Source organism: Talpa occidentalis, unplaced genomic scaffold (assembly GCF_014898055.3).
Source record: "Talpa occidentalis isolate TD23 unplaced genomic scaffold, MPIMG_talOcc4v2.1 talOcc4.8, whole genome shotgun sequence".
Taxonomy (NCBI): Eukaryota; Metazoa; Chordata; class Mammalia; order Eulipotyphla; family Talpidae; genus Talpa; species Talpa occidentalis.
The window spans coordinates 105980781-106004355 of NW_023605194.1; the positions used below are offsets into that span (position 1 = coordinate 105980781).

At 44.7% G+C, this 23575-nt stretch overlaps 1 long non-coding RNA gene across 5 annotated transcripts in view; it reads right to left on the reverse strand.

Moving 5' to 3' along the window:
- LOC119234374 (uncharacterized) overlaps positions 1-19865 on the reverse strand; it is a 29677-nt gene extending 9812 nt beyond the window's left edge. For 3 of the 5 annotated variants that reach the window (XR_008550078.1, XR_008550079.1, XR_008550077.1), the window contains exons 1-2: positions 19590-19865; positions 18494-18574 (exon numbers count right to left, since the gene is read on the reverse strand). This is a non-coding gene — a long non-coding RNA (uncharacterized LOC119234374). Of the gene's footprint in view, positions 1-3914; positions 4483-10103; positions 10398-16712; positions 17310-18493; positions 18575-19589 lie in introns of those variants that run through there. The other 2 variants (XR_008550080.1, XR_005122603.2) reach the window with 2 other exon arrangements.
- Positions 19866-23575: the final 3710 nt, after the last annotated feature.

Sequence of the window (23575 nt, forward strand, 5' to 3'; positions counted from 1 at the left end):
CTCCGTTTGACAATCTGTGTTAATTCACTCCACAGAGAAGTGGGGCCTGGTCTCTGAGAGGCCCGTTTGCTCATGACTCACCCAGCTTCTGGCCCAAAGTCATTTTGATTATCCTCCTGGATTTGGTTTGGAAATAAACTCTAAGGAAAAGGCCAGCTATACCCTGAACCAGCTATACCCTGAACCGCCTCTCCAGACCAGAAGGTGCTGCACAATGAGAGGATTGGTCCTGAGGCCCAGAGGCCCTGAGGTATATGTCACTGCTACTCAGGCCCATTTGCTGTGGAACAAAATCGTATTTTCTTGAGGGGAACAGGTGCACTATTGTGCTCTTAGTAAAAAGGTTTATATTTCATCTGCATCAAAGTGAATTTTCAACCATTTCCTGCCCTTGTTAGTTTCTATGTATCATTTTTCAAAGTCAGCAGCCAGGGCCCATTTATCTGGACGACCATGCGCAGTGCCAAAGTGGCCACGTCTCTCCCTCAGAGACAAGGGATGCTCCCAGGAACCATGAGACCTTGAGTCTGTGAAATCCTTTCAAGGGCTAAATCACATTCACCACAGGCTTGGGTTAAGTGTTTGCGATTCTGCTTACTGCAGAATTGCTAACTTTTGTTGCAATGTAGGTAACTCCAATTTAGATCAAATTCCACCAATGATCTTATCATCTGTTGTCAAATAAAAAAAAAAAAACTGATTCAGGATGAAGGTGCAGCCCTCTCCTATCGCTAAGGCAGCACAGACATACACGAACACATAGCTTTTTCTGAGCACACAAACTGGCCACTGGAGGGAAGAGACTGTCACTTGTTCATAGGTTACAATAAAATGATCAAAATGAAAGAAGGCACATTCTTATGAGGCTTTCTCCCCAAGCCAGGGGGAGAGTCCCCTCATTACAGAAATAACACTGTCTGTCCAGCGGGCAGTCCCACACGCCTGTCCCTCTGGGGTGCCCTCCGTACTGGTCTGGGGCAGGTCCTTACACCAGCAAGCTCTAAGATGTCAGTTAGGCCCATAGCCTTGGGGAACCTGACCGTTCAGCTGGAGTCAGTGTTGTCCTAGATGACAAAATATGTCCATTGATTTTCACGAACCACAGAATCCTGGTCAAGTGCATGGCATTAGCTAGGCCAGACTTAAGTTTCCTTGTTGCCATTTACCAGCTGTTGTGTGACCATATCAAATTGCATAACTGTTCTGTTTTGTCATTAGCATCCCAAGGATAATCAAGCTACCTGTAATAGTTACTCACACCTTCGCTGTGAATTAAAGGTAATAATGTATGTCAAGCCTTGGGTACAGTGCCTGGCACACAGCAAGTTTTCAATCAAGAGTGACTATTATTTTTATTTGGCAAGCATATATATGTGTATGTACACACACACACACACACGTAGGCTTCCATTATCCTTATTGATTTAATAAGCTAAAATCATTATAATAGCAATCATTATTGCAATTACTATTTGCTCATGACACCTCACATTATTATAATTATTATTTTTATCCTGCTTTCACAAATGTCATCAATAACTACCAGCCATTAGTTGTCAGTAATAATTACCAACTCCATGACATCCCACCCCAGTGCTCAGGATAAATGAGTTTATTTTATTAGTGCTAAGGGCCAGCCATAAGCAAAGGATGTGTCTCCATTAAACAAACAGAAAATCCCCAGAATGTTCAAGGTGAGTTTGTTTTCTACTCTTGAACTAAATACAATAACTGACTAAATTTAGTGTCTGACCTAAAACATTCAAAAAGACCGTGTTCTAAAGGAAAACACTTGAAGGCTATGAGGTACGTATGAAGTCCTGGGCCATCTGCCATCCTGTGAGGCTGTGTTCTCGAAGAAATTACAAGTTAGTTGGTTAGTTTTAAAAATGCATGAGATATCAGCTCAGGGTAGTAAACTCTCCATAGGGAACATATGAGTATATGGGTATAAGCTCAATCACATTAACTTGCAGCTTTTTCCAAATTTTACTTGCTGGGATTTTGTGAAGATAAATATGGCCTATGGGATGAAGCCAGATGGCGGAACTTCCGCCTCCACGGGACTAGACTGCAGTGAGAAGTAGCTTCAGTCATGGAATGATGGGTCTCGAAGGATGACACATGCAATGGGGAAGAAGCAACGTTCTGTTTAAAATTCTAGACTTTTGATTTCCTCCCTGGACCCGTCATTTGCTACTTCTTTCACCTCTAGGGTGAAGAGACTCTGGAAATCAGCAGGGTGGCCCAGCCACCCTCCTCTCGCCTCCTCTTTGGGAGAGAGTGCCTGGATGGCATGTCATTCCACTAGCACAAGCAGCAGGACGCATCCCTGAAATGACCCTCTGCTCATGCAATGTCTGCCTGGCCACGCGCCACACGCCAGCATTTCAGTCAATGATGGGTCACATATAGGCCTTGTCACTTCACAGCCTCAGTGCCTGTGGGCAGTTCCATACAGTAGTATGTGTGTGATTATACCCTGAGACATTGGTGCAACAACAAAGATGCCTAATGACGTATCTCTCAGAACATAGTCCTGTCATTAAGTGACTGTGGCTGTGCTCTGGACTCATTCCCTTAAGAGCCAGATCCCAGACCTCTGAAGGTCAGTGGCAAAGTTGCACTTGGGTTGGTATCTCCCCATTTTGCACAGGACCTGGCATGCAGATGGTGCTCTACAAAGATTCTTGAATGAAAAGGGGCATGTGCAGGGCCATCCGAAATTGGCAGGAGGGGCTTGAATCAAAGGACTGAGCAACAGACAACAGTGCTGTGGGCTGGTTCTGCCCCAAAATGCGGCCACAGCCACCCTGGGTCAGCTCTATCTTTTCCTACTTTGATTTTTTTTTTGGCTTTATTTATTTATTTATTTATTTATTTTTAATGGAGGCATGTTTTATTTATTTATTTGTTTGTTTATACAAGCACTGGGTACAGTCAGAAGCGCAGGAGGGTGAGAGAATTCACCAGAGCCAGAGCGGGGAACAGAACAGGCAGACTGACAAAGTACACTGCTGAGGGGAGCAGCGGGCGGCAGGAGAGGTCTGCGCGCCATGTGGGATCCTCCTCTGGCGGCCGGGGAGCAGCCGGGGATTGAACCGGTGCCACAGAGGCCAAGGGCAGCTTTGCAACCCAGCGCTCAACCACTGCGCCACCGGGGAGGCCTTCCTACTTTGATTTTGTATGGGAGAGAAGTTTTAGTTGGACCACATGAAATCACTCTCTGTTGGTCAAAAATGTACAATTATCAACAAGGTTTGAACCTAGTAGTTGGCAGAGGATTAAGAGCACTTATTTGAGAGGCAGAGATGTGAGTTTGAATTCTAAGCTGTGAGGACCTGTGTGATGGTGGATGAGTTAGGGAACATTTCCACATTTCCATTTCTTTGGCTGTAAAGATTGAAATAAGGTAAAACCTGTTGTCACTTAACTGGTACGTTCTCCAAGGTTGGGAACACCGAGACCCCTCTTATCTGCTTTTATTGTCCTAACCATCAGTGCTGGCATCTCGCCTCCCTCACGCCGGGCTCTGCAGTGTACTTTCTGCGTGACGCCAGTCAGTATATTGTTTGCCATTTTGCAACAAGATTGAACTAGAAGCTTAGAAATAGGCATTCAGTTATTTTTTTCCTATTAAAATCAGAGATTTCAATGCATGCGAAAAGCATTTTTTTGGGTCTTTAATTATTCAAACTAATGGGTTTTATTGTAATGAGATTTTTTAAAATCCATTATGATGGGCAAAAGGGCTGAGGCTTAAAATATTTTCATTTACAGATATGTTCTGCTTTAATGAAGCCCAACATGCAAAAATCTAAACTTAGGTAAATTGGAAGCTTTATCTACATTTATATTGTTGACATTACAAAAGAGGTGTTCTGCTTTACAAAAGCATTTATTTCAGTGTTCCTTTCAATAGCGAGATCCCTGTGGTGCCTTTGGAACGCAACTTGAATTATTCCCGTGTTATTTACACACAGGTGTTTCGTGTAAAGCCAGGTTCACCTGGGAGAGTGTTGGTTGCAGCAGGAATGGCTCTAAATTTCGTAATCAGTCCGAGAAGAGGAACTGAGAGAAGGGAATTTGAGTGACAACCTCGGCAGAAGGGAAGAAAGGTTCAACATTAGACTTTCATGGGTCTTATCTAATCTCGATGCGAAGGCACCTGTCAAATGCGCCATTATATCTCTTTAGCTTAAACTGAGTGGTGTTTAGCGATTAAAGTAATGGAACATGAATGAGGAGTTGCGTTTTCTGTTTCTGTCTCTTTGAGCTTCAGAGTAGATACTCTTGACATATTCATTCTAGGGCCACTTTCCCATTTACAAGCAATTATTTCCATCCTCGGGGAAGCAGTCAGACCTGGCTAGTGCTTTGAACAGCTTTGCAAACTCTTCAGACTGAACATTTGGCCCCGTTGTTCTTTCCAGCTTGTGAGCCAATAGCAGGTAAATCCCCTGTATCTGCTCCCTGTGTTCACTTTAAAAAAATAAAATAAGAGGCTATAAGAGCTAAATCATCAGTTATGATTTTTACATATCACCCAAACTGCACACAAAACTTTCTCAGAATTTAATGAATACAACTTTGAGATCTGGTAAACGGATGGCGACCAGTTAACCAAAGCTGTTATATGGACTAAAGAATTTGCTAAATCCATCTCAGCCAATTAGGGCCAGTTTGTATAGTTTAGTGAAAAAGACAGAAATAGCCTCATTATCTGGAAGCAGACAAAATACTGAACATATCTCACATTGTGAGAATTGAGAGTTGGATGATTTTAGACCTATGGCCTTTGAAAGTAAATACCAGTTCTAGAATGATCGTAGAATCAGATCCTTGGATACTATCATTTAAAAATATAATTGCTTTACTTATATGCTACGGGAAAGCAAACTCTTTAAAAAAGAAAACAAGAAGGAATATAGTAGGTGTATATGAATTAAAGGGTGATAAATTAGAGCTAAGCCTTCAGTATACAAATTATCTCCCTTTTACTATCAAAGATAGAATTCACTCAGTCCTGTTTCTAAATACAATATGACACCAGTCTCCCCAAGGCTGAGAATAGAGCAGCTACTTAATAAGGCAGTGAGGTGGCATTTAGGGAAGGCTCCTGTCTCTTTATGGAGAGTGAGGGCTGGTCCATTATGAACCCAGGAAGCACAAATACAGACCATTTAGAGCCCCAACAGCAATGGCTGTGGTGGTTGGTTAGCAGAGAACAGGATGCCAGTCACTGCATCCCAGGTTGAGGGCAGACTCCAGGGCTGCAGTATTTCTGTGAGGGATATTGGCTAAAATAGGATGTCAACTCCCAGGGAGAATGGACAGAGAGTTACTGGCGTAAGGAGAGGAGCACAGGGTCCCAGCCAGACCTAGAAACCACAAGGCTTGATGCCAAGTCCCGATGTTTGAGGTCAGAATCTCTGTGGGAAGTCAGGTCAGCTTGAACCTCAAGACGGAGACCACAGGTACTAGCTATGGACCTACGGTTTATATTAAGTCTGAGAACCTAGTGATGCCATTATCTTTAGGAGGTGAAACAAACACAAAGGACTTTAAAATCTATGATCTGATACCATCCCATAAGGTGCCACTGATTTACAGATCAGTAAAGGAACAATTATGAACAAGGATTATTTGAATTAAGGCTTCCTCTAAGCAGTCCATTAATACTGGGCCCAGAAATAATCGAGAACAGATATCTCACTTTATCCTTTAATGAAGAAGTATTTCCCTCCTCTGTATCAGGCAGGCATAAGGCAGATGGCACCCCGAAGCTCAGTAATTCAAAGAGAGTTTAATAAAGGAGCTATCTGCAAAGGTGTGGGCTGGATTTAGAGAAACAGCAGGGAGGGTGAGGGCCTGAGACTGGCAATGGCGGAGGCTATTCCACCCTCTGGCACGAAAGGCAATGTTTGGAGAGGGTTCCTTTGTGAGGGCGCCTCACCTCACACGTCACATGTAGGTGAGTGCAGAGGTCCCCCGCATCCCCCTGCAACCAGCCATCCTCAAACACCAGCAGAGTCTGAGAATGAACTCAATTCCACTCAGCTCTGACACCATCTGCCCAGAGCTAGATCAGACTCCACAGGGAAAGGGATCAGTATCCCCAGTTCGCCCTCCACCTCAGATGCCACTCACAAGCCCCAGGCAGTTGGTACCTCTGCTTCTCACCAACTTGCTGGAGGTTCTCAGGAACCTCTCCTTCGATTTCAGGTGCCAGTCGAAAGCCCAGATCTTACCGGTGCTTCTGCCTGACTCACTGTAAAACAGAGGTTCTCAGAAGCCCCTCCATTAATTTACTAGAGCAGCTCACAGAACTCAGAAGCCAGCTTACTCGCAGACCACCAGTCATTACAAAGGCTATTACTCAGGAGCCGCCAGGCACAAGCGATGCATAGGTGAGATGCAGCAAAAGGGTTCTGGTATAAAAGGTCTCGCTAGGTACACCTTCTTCCCACGTCTTCCCATATCCTCCCTAACCTACAAGTGTTTCCCAACCTTGAAATCCCTCCTTTTGGATTTTTATGGCGGCTTCATTACATAGGTGTTAATAATTAACTCATTGGCCGTTGGCCACTGAACTCAACCTCCAGCCCTCCCCTCCCTGGAGGTGTGGGGGTGGGATTGGAAGTTCCACCCTCTATTCCTGTTGGTTTCCCAGCAACCAGCCTCCATCTTTAGTTACTTTCCCAAAGTCACCTCATTAACTTAACAAGAGACACCTTTAAGTTTTTCCAAGGCTCTGGGGAGCTGTGAACCAGGAACTTTGGATGAAGACCAAATGTATATTTCTTGTAAATCACAATATCACAGTTCCCTACAGTTCTTGCAGAGCAGAGGCAGGGGGTCTGGAGAAATTTCCTGCCACACCTCTCACTGGATCCAACCAGGGTCTGAGGGCACACAGCCAGCTTCCAGCACAAGATAGGGTGGAGAAACATAGACAGTGGGTCTGAGGGGGCAAATAGTAGGGAGCCAGCACACCTTCACTGGGAAATTCATTCCTATTAAGAGATGACACTTTAAAGAGATCAATGGGGGAATTGACGAAATAATTTCCGCTTGGCTCTTTGGTGTATTTAATATTGGTGCCACATTTCATAAAAGCACCCAATCGATAAGCATATTTGGTTAGATTATGGACTTCCTGAGGTCAGGATCTGTCCTTTATTTTTTATCCTTACACTGGCACTGTTCAGGCCACATTCATATGCTCAGTAACCATTTGCTAAGTGACTGGATACATGAATAAATTAATGAATGAAGTTATGTCCTGGTTTATTTAATTTTCTTGTTAAAAGAAGCTTTATCCAAAATGAAAAACAATCCCAGAAAACCTCTTTGATCTTTTACCTCCATGATTGAAAATTCTTCCTTAAGTATAACATTGGCTGTCTTCGCCATTCTAAGAGGATTATACTAAGCATGAAGGAATATTTCTTTGATGACTTGAGAATCTAGCAATACTCGGGGCTGTCATTCTAAACTGAAGGTGTGGACAACAAAGCTGACTTTCAAAGTTTTAAATACAAATGAACACATGGGAAGTGCAATACTGAATCAGGCTGGTGGTTTATCCTGCCAAGAATTCTCTGCTCGGGCTAAGTGTTCACATCTTTCCTTAAGTGTAAACTTGGATTAATTTAGGAATGGGTTAGTTAGGTTTCAGTGAATTGAGATCTGACTTCATTAAAAAAGAATTTTTTTCTACCACTGTCATAGGTTGACTTCTCTTCTGAGTTCCTTCTAGGCTTTTCCATTTTCCCCAAATGATTTAACTTGATTAAATTAAGTCCCTGGACTTTCTTTTTTTCTATTGCCCTTCAAAAGATGTTGTATTCTCTTACATCAGCCTGGTAGGCGTTTAGTAGTGCTAGCTCACTTCTCCTTTTAAATAATGTTTCTTCAGCTGAAATTATTGCAATCCGTTTGATTGCTCTTCAGCAAACTCCTCCAAGCCTCTCCTAACTGTGAACAAATGCATGGCCACTATCTGGGGATGGTCTGGGGTGGGGTCTGTCACAGGTACAGATGGGTCAGAGGACAAGACTTCCACCACCCAGAAAAAGAACTGCAACTTATGTTTCAGTGGATTCCCCTGGATAATTTTGTTTATTCCTAAGACTCATTTCCTGATGATGGTTTCTGGTCATTTGTTAGGATCATCTATCCCTTCAGAAAGCTGGCTTTTAACACTAGCTCTGTTTTAGTCTACAGTAACAAACCATCACTGACACGTGGAGGTTCCCAGCCTTATAGTATCCTCTTCCAAATCTTCCTTGAAGGAAATTTCTTCCTAATCCTTCCAAACTTTGAAGTCACTCTTATCCCCTTGGTCACTGTAGAAAGACCAATCCCTTTGTTTTTTGAAAGAGCCTTTAAAGATCCAAAGATTGCCCAAATCTCTCCTTAACCTTTCTGGGTAGAAGTGAACACCCCAGCTCTTTTATCTTTTCTTTTTTATCCCAGTCCTGCTTCTGCTCTCCCCATCATGTCCAAATCATGTTTGTGGCTTACCTTTTAACACTCTACAAAGTCTCTATTCCCTTCCTTAGTTGAGCTCTGACTAAACTAAGAATGGCAAATAATGACTTGAAAAATGGCAAATTATACTTAAATAAGAAGATAAAGTTTTTCTTCTACACATAATAATATATATAAGCAAAAAGTGAACATAAAAATCATTAAATAGATCAATAAAAAAACTAAAAAATAAAAAGCACCTCTAATCCTAACATCCAGCGACATCAATTGCTTACCATTTGATGTATATAAAAGTCTTTCAGAAAGAAATCATACATACGTGTTCTTAATAAATGGGATAATAATTCTAATAACTTGTACATTAAAGACTTTTCTGTTGTTAGTCTTTTACATCATTTGAAATGACTGGCTAATATTCCATCTCATCAATGTCCATAATTTATTCAACAAATGCCTTCTTGTTTCCAATTTTCATCTCACTTCTGGTGCTCTGATGACTGGCAGCCTTTATACTTAAATATTTGCATATACCATTATAAAGAAATAAATCCAACTGGATCACTAGATCCAAGAGCATGCAAAATATTGAGCATTTTGATTCAAATCTGCCAATTACTTGATTGAAGCTTAGAATCTGCTCTGGAAAAGTTGAAAATTTGAGGTAAGAGGAAAGATAAGGAGGAAATGCGGCTATGGGAGAAGAAAGCACAGGTAAATAAATCAACAAGTGGAAGTTTCGGAAGTTTAGCTTATGAATAAAAACATCGAGAGGAAGTGGGTCTGTGTGAAACTTCAGAAATCTTGTTAGTTTCCTCCGACTGAAGTAAGAAACACCTGTGTAGGCTGGGCACCTCAGCACTGCTCCATGTATATCTTGGCGTGTTTCCTCAGTGAAATATTTCTTAGATCAAAAACAGATTGCAAGATCAGGGTCTCAGAAATAAAAGGATTAAAAAAGGAAATTCGAAAGTCAGCATGTTTGATTTCCTGTAGCTTTGCAAATTCTTCCCAACAAATGAAAATGCAGCCGAGGAGATAACAACCCCATCCTTGAGATCTTTGAAGTTAGAGACATGAAGTGACTGTAGTGACGACTTGGTCTCCTTTGTGACAAGTCCAGTAAGGGTGTGGCCCCAGTTGTCTTACTGTCTGATTGAAATAGAACCTTGGGATAAATATAGCGGGCTGAGATTCTCCTTTCAAAAGGGTTCACAAATACAACTAGGCTTACAGAAGGATTCTGAGAATATATTCCATGGGGCCCTTTCAACTGTGACTTGAGGAACTTAGTAACAAAAACCATCCCCCGTTGTCTTGGGTGATGCCTTCAAGTCTGGACTTGCAAACTGCTTCAAGCTAGGATGACCCTGAAGCTCAGAGTAAATATAAGGCACAGGAAAGAAAGAAGGAAGGGAAAAAGGCAAGAACGAGACAAAGAGTAGACGAAGAGTAGGAAAGGGAGAAAAGAAAGAGATGCACATGGAGAGAAAGCAGAGCTACTGCCTTGCAGCCATGAATGCCATGGGATAATTAATGTAACTGCTCTGAAGATTTCTTGTGCCAGGTCTCTGGAAATACTGTGTCTGTGCAGCTTGTGGAACACTGACCTTTCATACTCCCACACCGTGTTTAAATCATCTCCCATGAACAAAGCAGAGTCCTCCATGGGCGCGACTGTGATCGGCTGCACGCAGAGCCTATGGGGACGCCCTTCTGGGAAGTCCCATGCGGCTGCAGGGGGAGGTCATCGGGGCTGGGGGGAGCGCAGCCCAAGTGCAGGTCTTTGATGTCCTTTGGAGTGGGTTCTTTAGCAGCACCCTCTCCAGAAACTTCAACCCCACTTCTCAGCACTGTCACAGGATGGAGAGATGCCACAGCTGGCAGCAGTGATTGGCAGGAGCCTGGAAAAGTACAATAATATTCTAAGTTGCCTTTAGTCTTCATTTTATTTAGGCTAATTTGCATGACGGGTTTATGCCAAATGAGGATATTTTTCCTTCTCCTTGGAAGAGCGTCCTGTTAAAATATCACTCTTTTCAAAGTGCCCAAATATTACTGAGATGAATAATGAGACAGATGGAAAATAGGAAGAGCCGAGCAAGTTCAGAATGCTTTCTTCTTGGCAGAATAAATTAGCTTTGCAGGTTCCCAACCACCATCTACTGCACTCATCTGCGGCACCTTCCACTGCATCCCGTGGAGGTGGTTCCCGAATCTCAGCTTCTTTAGGAGACACATAAACCCTAGCAGCCTCCTACGTGCACTCTATTCAAAGGGCATGTGGCAGCTGTCTGCCCCGGGCTTTGCATGACGCATTGTCAGGAGTGAGCATGCCCAGGGAAAGCTTCCAGGCTATGAGACTTTGCTAACTTGCAGAACTCTGACGACGGATCGACCATTTTCCAGAAAGATTACCAAAAATTCAGTGCACTGTGGATTTTCAGAAAATGGAAGGTTGCAAGGAGTTCTTTATTTTTCTGAACAAAATCCAAAAGCAACCACCAGCTAAACATTTGACTAACTCAGGTTCACTGCTCTGTCACTCCTAACATGGGTTGTGTCTATTGGATCCCTGTAATGGCAGCTGCCAAACTGATGGGTTCCAGTGTTGTTCCCCCACTACAATGTGCTTCTCTCTCTTTCCTCTACCCAAACACAGCCTGCCCTGCAAGGCCCCCATGAAATGTTAGCAGCAATTCCAGGAAGCCTCTCCCAGGTAGATGCCTCCTCTCTGCACCAGTTCTCTCCACTAAACAATTCAGAGATTAATAATGTAGCAACAGGAGAGAGATTAAAAAGCCATCTGGTAAAGCAGCTCCTGACACAGCTTAAAATACCTGCAAAAACCAAGAGAGGAGAGCTCACAGTAAAGCAAGGACTCAGGAATCAGACAAATCCAAAGTCAACTTCTCCAGCAGCTTCTTATTAGCTGTGTGATAGAGGGAGTGGTTGTTTAACCTCTTCATGCTTCCATCTTAGGAATGATAACATCTACTTCACAGGATCTTTGAGACAATTGGTTATAATTGTAAACCCAGTGCAAATAATGCAAATGTTAGTTGTTGCAACTAAACCCTCAGGGATGGGCCAGACGGCCTACCCATGATCCTGACGTACAGAAGCAGATTGAAAATGCACTAGGTACCCACTCTTGTCTGACTGTCACTGAACACCTGTGAATGGCAGGGAAACTCACTGTCCCTCTGTCCTCAGTTTCTCCCAGGGAGAGAGCGAGTGCTGAAGAAAGAGCTGGAGACTCCGTGCTTCATTTATGAGTTCACCTAGACCGCTTGGGCCAGCTCCTCTCTGTCCAAAGGCAACCAGGTAGTTTCCCTGGTCTCTTGGGCATCTGGAGTCCAGCAACAAAGATGCCTTGGGTCTCCTGGATTCTGTGTACAGCTCACAGCTAGAGAAATTCCTCTGTTACTCTCTGGCCTACACCTGGCACAATCCATGGAATCAGGCTTTTTCTTTATGGACACATCGGTTCATGTAACCAGTGACATTGATGGTGGCCATGTTCCAGGCACTGTCCTGAGCCCTGGGGTTGTAAAGTTTACATCTCAGAGAAGCCACCATACACACAAATAGCATGTGTGTTTTCCTCACATAACATTACTAATACATTTAATCCATGAGGTAAGATTTAGAAAGGCAATCTTACAGCGACCAAAGGAACAAAAGAGGAAGTAGGCCTAGGCTGGGAGGTCAGTGAGGAGCAGGCCTTGCTGGATGACTAAGTGGAGTAGCCAACCAGAGGAGGAGCTCCAGGAGCGCGGGCTGGGGTAGCAGCGGGCAGAGACACTTCTCAGATGTGGGCAGCATGGATAAGGAGAGGCCGATAGAGGAGGAAAGAAGAGGATTGGGCAGGGCCTCCCCGGTGGCGCAGCGGTTGAGTGCTGGGCTGCGAAGCTGCCTGCAGCCTCTGCAGCGCCGGTTCGATCCCCGGCCACCAGCGAGGGTCCCACATGGCGCGCAGACCTCTCCTGCCGTGCCCACTGCTCCCCTCAGCAGTGTACTTCGGTCCTTCTGCCTGTTCTGCTCCCTGCTCTGGCTCTGGTGAATTCTTTCACCCTCCCGCGCTTCTGACTGTATGTACCCAGTGCTCGTATAAATAAATAAATCTTTTAAAAAAAAAAAAAAAAAAAAGAAGAGGATTGGGCAGAAGGAGAAAACTGACAAGCACTGAAATTTCCTGCATGCCAGGCACCTGGAGGCATCTTCCCAAGCTCTGCCCATACTTTCAGCCACAACAGAATCAGTGACACTGGACTAAAATGAAGCAGGGGAGAGGCCCATGGCCGCCCTGGGAGTGATGCCTCCAGTTCTACATCGCAGGTGCCTCACGCTAGCCCGGACCCTGCTCTGCCAGGCACACGGTGCCCTCTCTGTCTCAGAGGCATAGCCAGGGAGGAAGTACAGTCCTGGAGGTGAGCTTTCAGAAGGCTCCTTCTGAGCAAACAGGCCCCGGGGCATCAGGCTACACATTCCAGGGCCCAGCAGCGTCCCTGTAGGACTTTAAACAAAGGCCAGGGGGGCGGGTGAGGATACCAGGAGGCAAGGAATTGGTGGAATGCGATGGGATGTGCTGAAGGATTCACATTCTCAGGCCAAGTCCAAGATAGCAGAGAGAATTTATAGACCAAAACCAAGACCTGGAATCTAAGCAGAGATAAACTGGGCTATTTTAAATTGCTGTCCAAAAAGTGCTATCTTGCTGTATATATATATATAGCAACAGAAAAGAGGAAGAAAAGCAAGTGCCTCAGCTCAGATCAAATATATTTTAACATATATTTCTGGGCTGCTTTCAAAAGGCCTAGCAGCACCTAGGTCAAAGGAATGAATTCCTCTTATTTTCTGTAATTCAGCATTGAGCTCTGCTTCATCACTTTCTTTCCTACTTTGCTAAAAATCACAGAAGTAACAGCGCAGTGAGTGTTATTAACACATGTGTCTGAGACTATGACTCAGTTGAGTCTTTTACCTAGATCAGCATCTATATTAAAGCCTAGGGCAAATTTTGCTTTAAAATTTGATGCTGGTAAAAACTGTGTTTCCTTCCTAGAAATAAGAACTGTAACATTTACTTAGTTTTCCCTTTTACCATGGCTGTCAGGAAGCTCAGAGTCAAAGCTAGTGTTCAATGGTCTTTCCTTCTGCTTGTTATTATTATTCCCTTCATTGGTCCTGATTTTCTATTTCCCGTATGTATTTGTGGCTTCCTAGCACATAATTTTTTTGTAAATTGTTACACATTCTTAGGGAAAAGAGAGTGTGACAAAACACAGACAAGTTGTATTATTTGTCACTGGACCAAGCATCTCCATGTGGGAATTCCTACGTAATCCCTGTCCCGGGTCATGGCTTTAATAGTCATTCTGACAAGACAATGAGACATCGCCTCAGTACCCCTGCCTTCCGCAGAAAATAACTTGAATGCAAAGGGAATTATTTATCCATTGCTACATTTTTTAAAGCCTAGCATCTTAAAACAACGAACATTTATTATCTCACCCAGTTTCAGAGAGTCAGGATTATGGCAGCAGTTAATGTGGGTGGTTCTAGATGAGTGTTTTAGGAGATTTCACCAAGATGTTTCCTGGGATTCCATCATCTGAAGGCTTGACTGGGGCCAGCGCGTCAGCTTCTAGGGAGGCTTTTTCCAGTCTCCCTAGGAAAGTAATCCAAGCAAGGACAAAGCTGCAATGCCTTTGTGACTGGTCTGGGCAGCCATACACTATCACTTTCTCCACATTCTTCTCATTCAAAGTGAGTCACTAAGGACAGAACACACTCAAGGGGAGGGGGGCAGGATACTCCTTTATGAGGGAGGACTATCAAAGAAATGGGGGCATATTTTAAAAGCACCGTTCAGAATATACAACTACTTTCATTTTTTTAATAGCACATCTCGTCCAGGCACAGCTCCGTATTCAACATGCCTTTACCAACCTGCAAACTAGGACAGAAAAAAGGTGGAAAAGAAAATGTCTTTCCTCAATTGATATGCTGCTGGCATGCATCCTGTGCTGCCTGCTCAGGAAGGTCCAAATATGGGCAAACGTGGGAGAGAGACCGTGACCCCACGTGGAATAAGAGAGAGGACAAACATTTCAAAAGAACAGAAAGGGAACACTTCCCCTAGCCCGCCTCAAGGTCGGCCCCACTTGAGACCGGAATGGAAGAGACCGGAATGGAAGGCTAAAACCCAGGTGTCAAGGTATCTACAAATGACACACCTGTTTCGTCAAGCCTTCCCGTTAGACCCCAGGTGAGACAGGGAATGGTGACTCAGAAAGAAGGCGTGGGGAGGAGGGCTCAGCTCCGGAGGTGAGGGTGCGTGGCCGGGAGATGCTCACCACAGCTCACGAGGCAGGTCAGTGTTGGGAGGAGAAAGCCAGTAACTCCAGGTGGCCAGATGTTGGGTGTCTGATCTGTTCCCCTGCTGTTCTGGATCTTGAGGTCCAGGCATCTTCTTAGGTTGCAGGGACACAGCGTCTTCGTCTAGAGATCGGCCCGTCATTGTGAAGGAGACGGCAGGAAATGGGACGCAATATGCTTGGTAGCAGCACCTCAGCCCAGCTGCCCTCAGGAAGCTCTCCCAGTGTGCGTGGTGACTCGAAGAGAGCCCTGTGCTTCCTCATGTCCCCAGGGACCCAGGGGTGCAGAGGATGGCGGCTCTCGACACGGAAGGAGCAGGAGCCCTGGGCACGGGCCCCCTCCTGCCTGCTGGCGGCCACGCGCACACGCCCCTGTGTGCGGTTCTCTCCTTCCCGGCCGCTCCCCCCGCCATGCCATCCCTGCTTCTGGATCCCCTCCCACCCCATGCCCCGACACTGAGCGGGACACCGTGGCCGTCAGGGTGATTCACGGGCGAGCTCGGTTTTTCTTCTCCTTAAAGTCAGCTTTGCTCTTGCAAAATTGCCATAAAATACTCCAGTCCTCGCCAACGAAGGAAGCAGTCCTGTGAGGTGTGTAACGTTCTTGTCATGGGGGAATTAACTAGCCTAAAATATGGGTGAGCCAGAGAGTATGTTAAGGAATAAAGCACCCAACGTGGCACTTTTCTTTCTTTATGAAGAAACCCGGTTCCTGAGGGCATTCAACGTGTTCACTGGGTGGCAGGCCGCCCGGCCTGGCCCACACGTCCCCCACTCAGCCACCTGCTGCCCCAGGAGAGGACGCTTTCCTGGCCCTCCGAGGCTGTGTTCGCTGCCCTTCCCTGGCATTCAGAGAGCCCTGTTGTTTCGTGTACACGACAGCGGGTCCATCTCTACCAGAGCTGAGCCTAGAGGGAGGGACTCAGGCTGTTTGCATCTGTGCTCAGGGCGAGGTGCTGCCGCAGGTGCTTCACTTAGGGAAGGGATCCAGAAACAGGGGTGGCGTGTGGGAAGGGGGGGGAAACCCACATAAGGGGTGTGCGTGTGGTGGTCCCCAGCAGGTAGGAGGGGGCACGTGCCCACAGCTCCCACTCCTCAGCTCCTCCCTGGTCAAGACATGCCATCCTCGCTCGCCCTCCAGGTCCCCGGATGTGCAGGAGCTCAGGGCTCTTGGCAGGCACCAAGCATACTGTGAGAGATTTCTGAGGGCAGCTGGGGTGAGGTGTCTTTGGGAAGCTGATTGCCTCAGCAGTGACTCATTTAAAATCTGGACACTGGATTGAGGCAAAGCACAAGAGGCGTGGTCACCAGTGAACAGAGGGGAGGAAGCGTTTCAGAGGCCAGAGCAGCAATCTAGCGCAAGGTCACAGGAACCTGAATTCATGCTCTATCTGTGGAGACAGAAAAAGGCACAGAAGGGAAAGCCCTCTTGAAGAGCACAAGTTGACCTTGAAGACTAGATGTGGGAGACCATGAAGGGCAGCAGGACTGAGGGTGCCTCCTTGTGTGCTGACCTGGCCGCCTGGGTCAGGTCAGAGAGCACTGTGAAGCCTGGTGGGGCTTATGTTATTTTTTTATTTTATTTTTTTTTAAGATTTCTCCATCCATGCATACAATAACTGGGGCACAGTCCAGAGGCGTGGGGGTGAAAGGACTCACCAGAGACAGAGTGGGGAGCAGAACAGGCAGACTGACGGAAATATACTGCTGAGGGGAGCAGCGGGCGAGACAGGAGAGGTCTGCTGCACCATGTGGGTAGCTCCCAGGCCGGGGATCAAACCCATGCTGCAGTGGCTGCGGACAGCTTCGTAGGTTGCGTCCCAACCCCTTGCACCACCAGGGAGGCCCGGGCTTATGTTGTTATGGCAGAGATGGGAGAAGTTGGTGCCAAGGCTTAGGAAAGGGAGTGAGAAGCACCAGTGAGGGGCCAGCTGAAGTGCGGGACTCTGACTTTTATGTATGATATTGACCCCATGCTACGTGAGGGTGACATTTCCTGCTGAGCGGATATAGGAACACGTAACGTTGACAGCAGATCAATCAAGCCTGAGATGTGTTGCGTGGGTCTGTACAGACAAGGGAACAGGGGAATTGAAGATATGCTAAGAGCCTGAAAAGTGCTAGCCCATATGTTAAATGTTATAATGGGCTCTAGATGATTTTTGCAATCTTTGCAAATACTCCAGAAATAATTAATTCTGTAATATGGTGATTTTTCCTGTCTGTGACCTGTTAAAGAAAATGAATGATTCTGGGGTTGGTGCTATTGAGTATTTTTATGGCCAAAAAGATTTCTTTTTAAATGGGATCATCCAGAATTTCCTCGCAGGCTCGTGGGTGACTGGGTGCCTTCCTCAGAAAGGGCTGAGCTCAGGGCACGTCCCGATTTGGTTTCCCACTACTGGACTCAGCTGTCCTGGCACGAGGGACCTATAGAAACCAAAAGGGCATAGGAGAGTTTCTTCTTCTACCCAGGCCTTTATTAGCATAGATTTGCTTCTCAGCCAAGTTTCATCTATTGTTTTCTTTGCATTTCTTCACTCCCTTTTCCACTTTCCCCAATTCTTTTCTATCCCTGCCTCTCCTGGTGCTGTGAAGTGACAGGAAGATATTTGAGTCCACCCCAGCATGCCCTGATAGGTCATTTCCTTGGGGACCATGCTGGTTCGGTTCTGCTCCAACTACCCTGAAGAGAACCAGGCACTAGGCAGGGTTAGTGGAGCCTGCCCACTCCCCCACCCCCTGTCAACGTCCACTGTGCTCCCTTTCAGGCAGAAGCCACTGCTGTCCTTCCCCCGCCAGGTCACCAGGGCCAGGGGCCGAGAACTTCACCCAACTCTGCTGAAAGTTCTAGAGCTTTTGTTTCTTTGGTTCTTTTTTTTTAAGAACTTCTGGGTTGATGGGAACTTTATCCCATCTAGAATGAATTTTCAAACCTTTGGTACTGGCTTTAAAGGTAAGTCTGCTTTGAAGACTGGTGGAAATTTCAATCAGATTCCTATTCATAGTCAAGGAGAGAGTGGGAACTAAAAATATCAGCATTTTGGATTTTTTTTCTTCTAAAGTACCGAACAGAAATGCGGCAAGTCCTCCCCAGTCACGTCACTGGAACAGTGGCTGGGTGTGAGCACCCAAGCCCTCCCCATGAGCACCCAGCCCTGGTGTGAGCATCCAGCCCCCATGTGGCCACCCAGCCCCGGTGTGACCACTCAGCTTACATGTCAGCACCTAATTCCAGGGAGCCTAGGACTCTCACACCAAGCAGCCACTAGTTTTCAAAGCTGTTTTTCTAAACATGTAAAATGAAGTTCTCTAAATACATTACAAATTTAACAAGGAAGACAATTTGGCTACGGAAAGACCTCAGAGCAGTCAGGATGTTCGGAGTATTAAAAGCCAAATTAGCTGACAAGTATCATCTCTACTCCATGTGCAGCCTGACATCAAGCAGTTCTAAAAGTTATTAGCAGAGCATTGTGGCCAGAGCGAGCTCCGTGCTGCTTTCAAGCTCGTGTTCATTATTCATGGGCTGGTTTTTCACGCTGCCCTCCCAGGGCAGGCTCATCTCTAGGTAGGAACAAGGCACGCTCGCGTGGGGTTGGAAAATATCTTACTTGAAAAACAGTCCTAGCGCAGACACCGGCTGACCGTGGACGGCTTCTCGTGAGTCAGTCTTCCCAAAAGAGGAAGGATTCCTTTAAGAGAAAGAGAGAAGGAAAAATAAATGAAATCTGCCAACCTTTTTTTTAAACCAGATCTGTCTTCTGGAATTCGATTTAAATTAAGACAAGATGACTCAGTCTGCCAATGTCTCATTAAAACAGAGATACCTCAAGAAGGCCAGAAGCTTGGACCTACCTAAAGAGGTTGGATACAAATTGTTCTTCCATTTCGGGAGCTCTGCTCTCCCAAAGACAAAGGCATCTGGCAAAGTTCTCCATTTCTTGCCCAACAGGGTCAAGTTGCCCCTTGGCAAAAGGACTCACATTCTGATCGACAGGTTGAGTTAACAGTTCATAGCCAAGGTAATGACCACTTGGTAGGACCACAGCAAAGCTAATTATGGAGTTCATTAACAGGAAGCTTCATTAACTTATGAACCAGCCAGCAGGGACACACCGCTGAAGGTCACTTGGGGACAGATCAGTCCTTGCTGTTTTATTTTCGGGTCAGGGAGAAGCAAGAAAATATTTACCAATAAAGTGGCACTAAAGGAAAAATTGTTAAAGATCTGAAGCGCCATGGTAACGCTCCATTCTGCGCTGCAGCCAGGAGACAAGTGACAATGATAACAATTTCTGGTAAATTGTATTAGATAATGCTTGTCACAGAGATACAAACAACTGAGCCATTGTTTCCTTACTATGAACTTATCTCGTCCTTTCATTTAAAATCTAAGGGGAAGAAACTCACGCCTAAGAAAACAGGTCGCTCTTTGGATAAATTGCTGGAGAGATTTTGCTAATGCACAGACATGAGGCCTGGTGACATAAAAGGAACAGATGATCACAGAAAGCACTCAAGAAACAGTAATTACCCATTCGCCCTTCTCAGCCACCCCTCCGCACCCAGGCCTGTCTTTATGATTAAATTCAGTCCCATGTTCTGGCCAGATAAAATTAATATGTAAACATTATGTATTAAGTAATACATAAATCAAGACATAATTAATATAAAAATAATACAAAAGTACCCAATATAACTTATTACCTGTTCAATTTGGGGTCCATTCATCTAAATCCATGGCTACTCTGAAGGGAAGAACACGGCCTTAAGGGACAGGCTGACGTCCTAGGCTGGGCTGTCTCTGCCACTGACCAGCATGTGACTCAAAAGTCCCTCCGCCCTGAGGACCTGCCTTCAGTATTGTCTGATTGAGGTAATAGCATTAAATGGCCTAACAGCATCTGGCATGGAGCAAGAACTTCCTAAATCATATTATTGTCTTGAGTGGCCTGTTTAAATGACAAAGAGCAGGAGGTCCATTTGTTCATTAATTCCTTTATTTACATCATTATGGAGCACATTCTATGTTCCAGGTCCAAAGGAGCCACAAAGTTATCTGGGAGCCATCTCCCTGGAGCTTTGGGGGAAGGGGGTTATCTTACACAGCAACCCTCTGGCTGGGGGGAAGGATCAGGCTACCCCATTCAGCCCAGACTCTGAATGGCCTCGGGTTATTATAGAGCAGCTGTTCTCCAAACTTTGTGGCCACAGAACCTCTTTACACTCCCCAAAAGTACCCTCTTCTCTCGTTTCTGCTATAACAAACAAGCATTAACTACGTTGCATAAAGCAACGTAATTTTATTACCTTCCAGTTTTGAAGGTCAGAAGTCCTAAATCAGTGTCACAGAGTTAGGGTGTCAACCAGGCTGCTTCCTTCCAGAGGCTTTGGAGAGAGGGCTGGTTTCCTCATTCATGAAGTTTCTGAAGGGCTTGTGTCGCTCCCGACCCTTCCTCACAAAGCTCTAAGCTCTGCTTCTGGCATCTCCATGTGCGCCCGCTGATCCCCTCTTACTGTTACAGGGCAGGGAGAGGGGCAGCCCAGGCCCCGCAAACCTGCCTGCTCTAAATAGGTTCTGCCATCCGCCACATCAACACAAAACATGTAAGACTTTAATGGGAAGGAACTTTAATACAATTGGGAAACAATACAGGAAAGGCAAAGAATCTAGTTTCTAAATCAAGCACCCAAAGTGACCCGTCCCCTCGTGGGTAAAAGTCCATCCAAATGGGATTGGCCCAGAGCAAGGCCCCAAAGCCTGCCACAAGTCCAAAGCATCTTCCAGTGGGGACCCACAGAAAAGGGTCAGAAACAGCCAGATAAGTCTGGAGGGAAAAGAGCAAAATCAAAATCAAGACAAAAACCAACATTGTCACCTCCCCACGGGTCTCTCACCCACATCTGTGTCACCCAGTCCACGACCCCAAGGCAAGTGCAGTTTCTTCACGTGTCTCTCGGCTCCATGTGCCTCCTCCAGGTCTCCTTCTGGCTCCATCCTGCTTCTTTCTTCCTCAGTCTCCTCGGCAGCTTCTTCTCTCCCTGCTCAGCTCCACCCTCCCTTGGGTGGGGCAGGAAACCTGGAACCTCCCCCTTTCCTGGGGACCACGCTATGAATTACAAGGACCCTCCGGGCTGCTTCAGCTTCGTCCAGATGATCCAAGATCCACACAACACCTGCAAGTTCCTTTTGCATATAAAGTAACATTCACAGGTCCTGGGGGTGAGGATATGGACAAGGAGGCCCCTATTCAGCGCGCCACCAACCCCAAATAGTTGTGGTTCCTGTGGATTATATCTGCCAACATCCACCATGTTAGAAATTAAAACAGAGATTTCAACAGCATCATTTATCAACTAAAAACTATAAACTCTTAACAGGGTAACATAAGTAACATTTTAATGAAAAATAATTTGATCCTCCCCCACCCCCCAAAAAAGCAGTTAGAAGAGTGGCATGATAATACATTTTTACAAATCTCCTTAATGTCCAGATTAATAAAAGACAACTGGGTTGTCACATCTATTGTGATTTTTTTTGTTTGAAGTATAATGCCAATCTAACCTTACACAGCTATGTAATTGGAAAAGGACTGTATGTTTTCATAGCTTTTTGATATAATTGTGATTATTCTTCATTGATACTACAATAAAATTCAACAAGTGGTAGTTTCTTTAGAGGTTAGCTGTAATATGGAATCTGGAAACATAGCCATGAACTTTCAAACTCAGATGCAGTAAACCAGCTGGCTCCTTCTGAGGCCTGTTTCAATGGCTCTTTGATCAACACATGATTTTATAACATCATATTATAATACTGGTCATTGGAAAATATTGGCTCACTAAGTTATATGCTCCCACACATCGACACATTTCATTATACAATATTTAAAAATCAACTCATTAATATCATCGTGAGTTTATCAGAAAAGTCTCTGGGAAGCTGTCAACAAGTTTTCCAAAATTCTAATTTTTCCTGAAAACTGAAATGTTGTTATTGGCAGCAAATACTGTCAGTTGTTTTTCTGGAAGTGATAGGCTCACTTCACTCATTTTTGAGAAAATCTGCCTAATACCCAAGTCTGAATAATCACAGTTAATCAGTCTTGCTTTCAAATAAAAATGATGATCCAGGGGGAAAAAGCGGCCAGATCAGCTTTGTGACTCAACCAATCACACAAGTGTTTTTCTTTGAAACAATCACCACAACTTGGTGTGCAACATAAGGGCTTTATCTATGCCTCCTATGTTGTCAGACAGAATATTAAAAAGATATACACTCAAGAGTTAAGAATAAAATTAACAATTGTTATTGCTTCAAGTACATTCTTTATTAGAAATAACTTTGGCTTAATAGACATAAGCAGATATCTTAGTATTATTATGAAAATAGTTTTGACCTCAGTGGATTCCCTGAAAAGTCTTGGGGATTCCTAGGGGTTTAAAGACCACACTTTGAGAACCACTGCTATTAGAAGCCAATACCCCCAAGAGACTGGGGATCAAGAAGGAATGTTCTGGAGACTTTTGTTTGTTAGATATCACAGAGGCAGCTCTCGATAGCAGGTGCATGCTTGGGATAGACACATTTCTCAATCCTAACTTAAACCCTTTAGAACCTAATTTTTCCCCCTTAGAAACCTATTTTCACTGTCTGAATCATGAATCTTTTCCTTAATGGCTTCAAAAGTTTATCAAGAGAATCAAACATCAGCAATAATGTGATAATAAGTTCTCTTAACAGCTTTACTGTCGTGTAATTAACATGAAATAACTCTTCATGTTTCAAGTATACAATAATGTGTAACACATAGATAAGCTCCTGAAACTGTCACCACATGAACACTTCCATCACCCCCAAAAGGCACCTCAGGCTTCTTGGTAGTCCCCACCTCCCACCTGGATCTCATGCCCTGGCTCACCAGGTAAAGACAGATTTGCATTCTGTCAGCATAGATTGCTTTGCATTTTTAGAAACGTTATATAAATGAATTGAATTATATGTACCCTTTATTTGCCTGATTTCTTCCATTCAACATAATGATTTTGAGATTCTTCTGTGTTGTTGTCTATACCATTTCCTTTTGTTTTATCCTGGAGAAATGTTCCATTGCATGGACACACCGCAGCTTATGGATCTAGTCACTTGTTAGTGGACCTTTGCGTGGTTTTTGTTTTTAGACTATTCCAAATAAAACTGCTCTGAACATTTGTGTACACATTTTTGTATGAAAATCTGCTTTCATTTTATTTGGGTAAATACCTAGGAGCAGAATGGCTGGATCCCATGGTAGGCATATGTTTAGTGTTTAAGAAAATACCAAACTTTTCCAAAGTGGTTGCACTATTTTATATTCCCACCAGCAGTATGTGAAAGTTCCAGCTCTCCCACATCCCACCTAAGAGTTCATATGGTCAATTTTTTTTTTTAATTTCAGTGATCCTAGTATGTGTTAAAATGACATAAATACCAAAAATCAGTATACAAATATGAGGTTTCTGTATAATCTCAAGGTATATGGATTTAGCTTATATATACTTCCAGTTATTAGTCAGTTGTTTGGACCATTTGAATTCTTTTTTTTTTTAAGATTTATTTATTCATGCACACAAGAACCGGGGTACAGGTCAGACGCGCAGAGGGTGATTCACCAGAGACACCAGAGATTCACCAGAGACAGAGCGGGGAACAG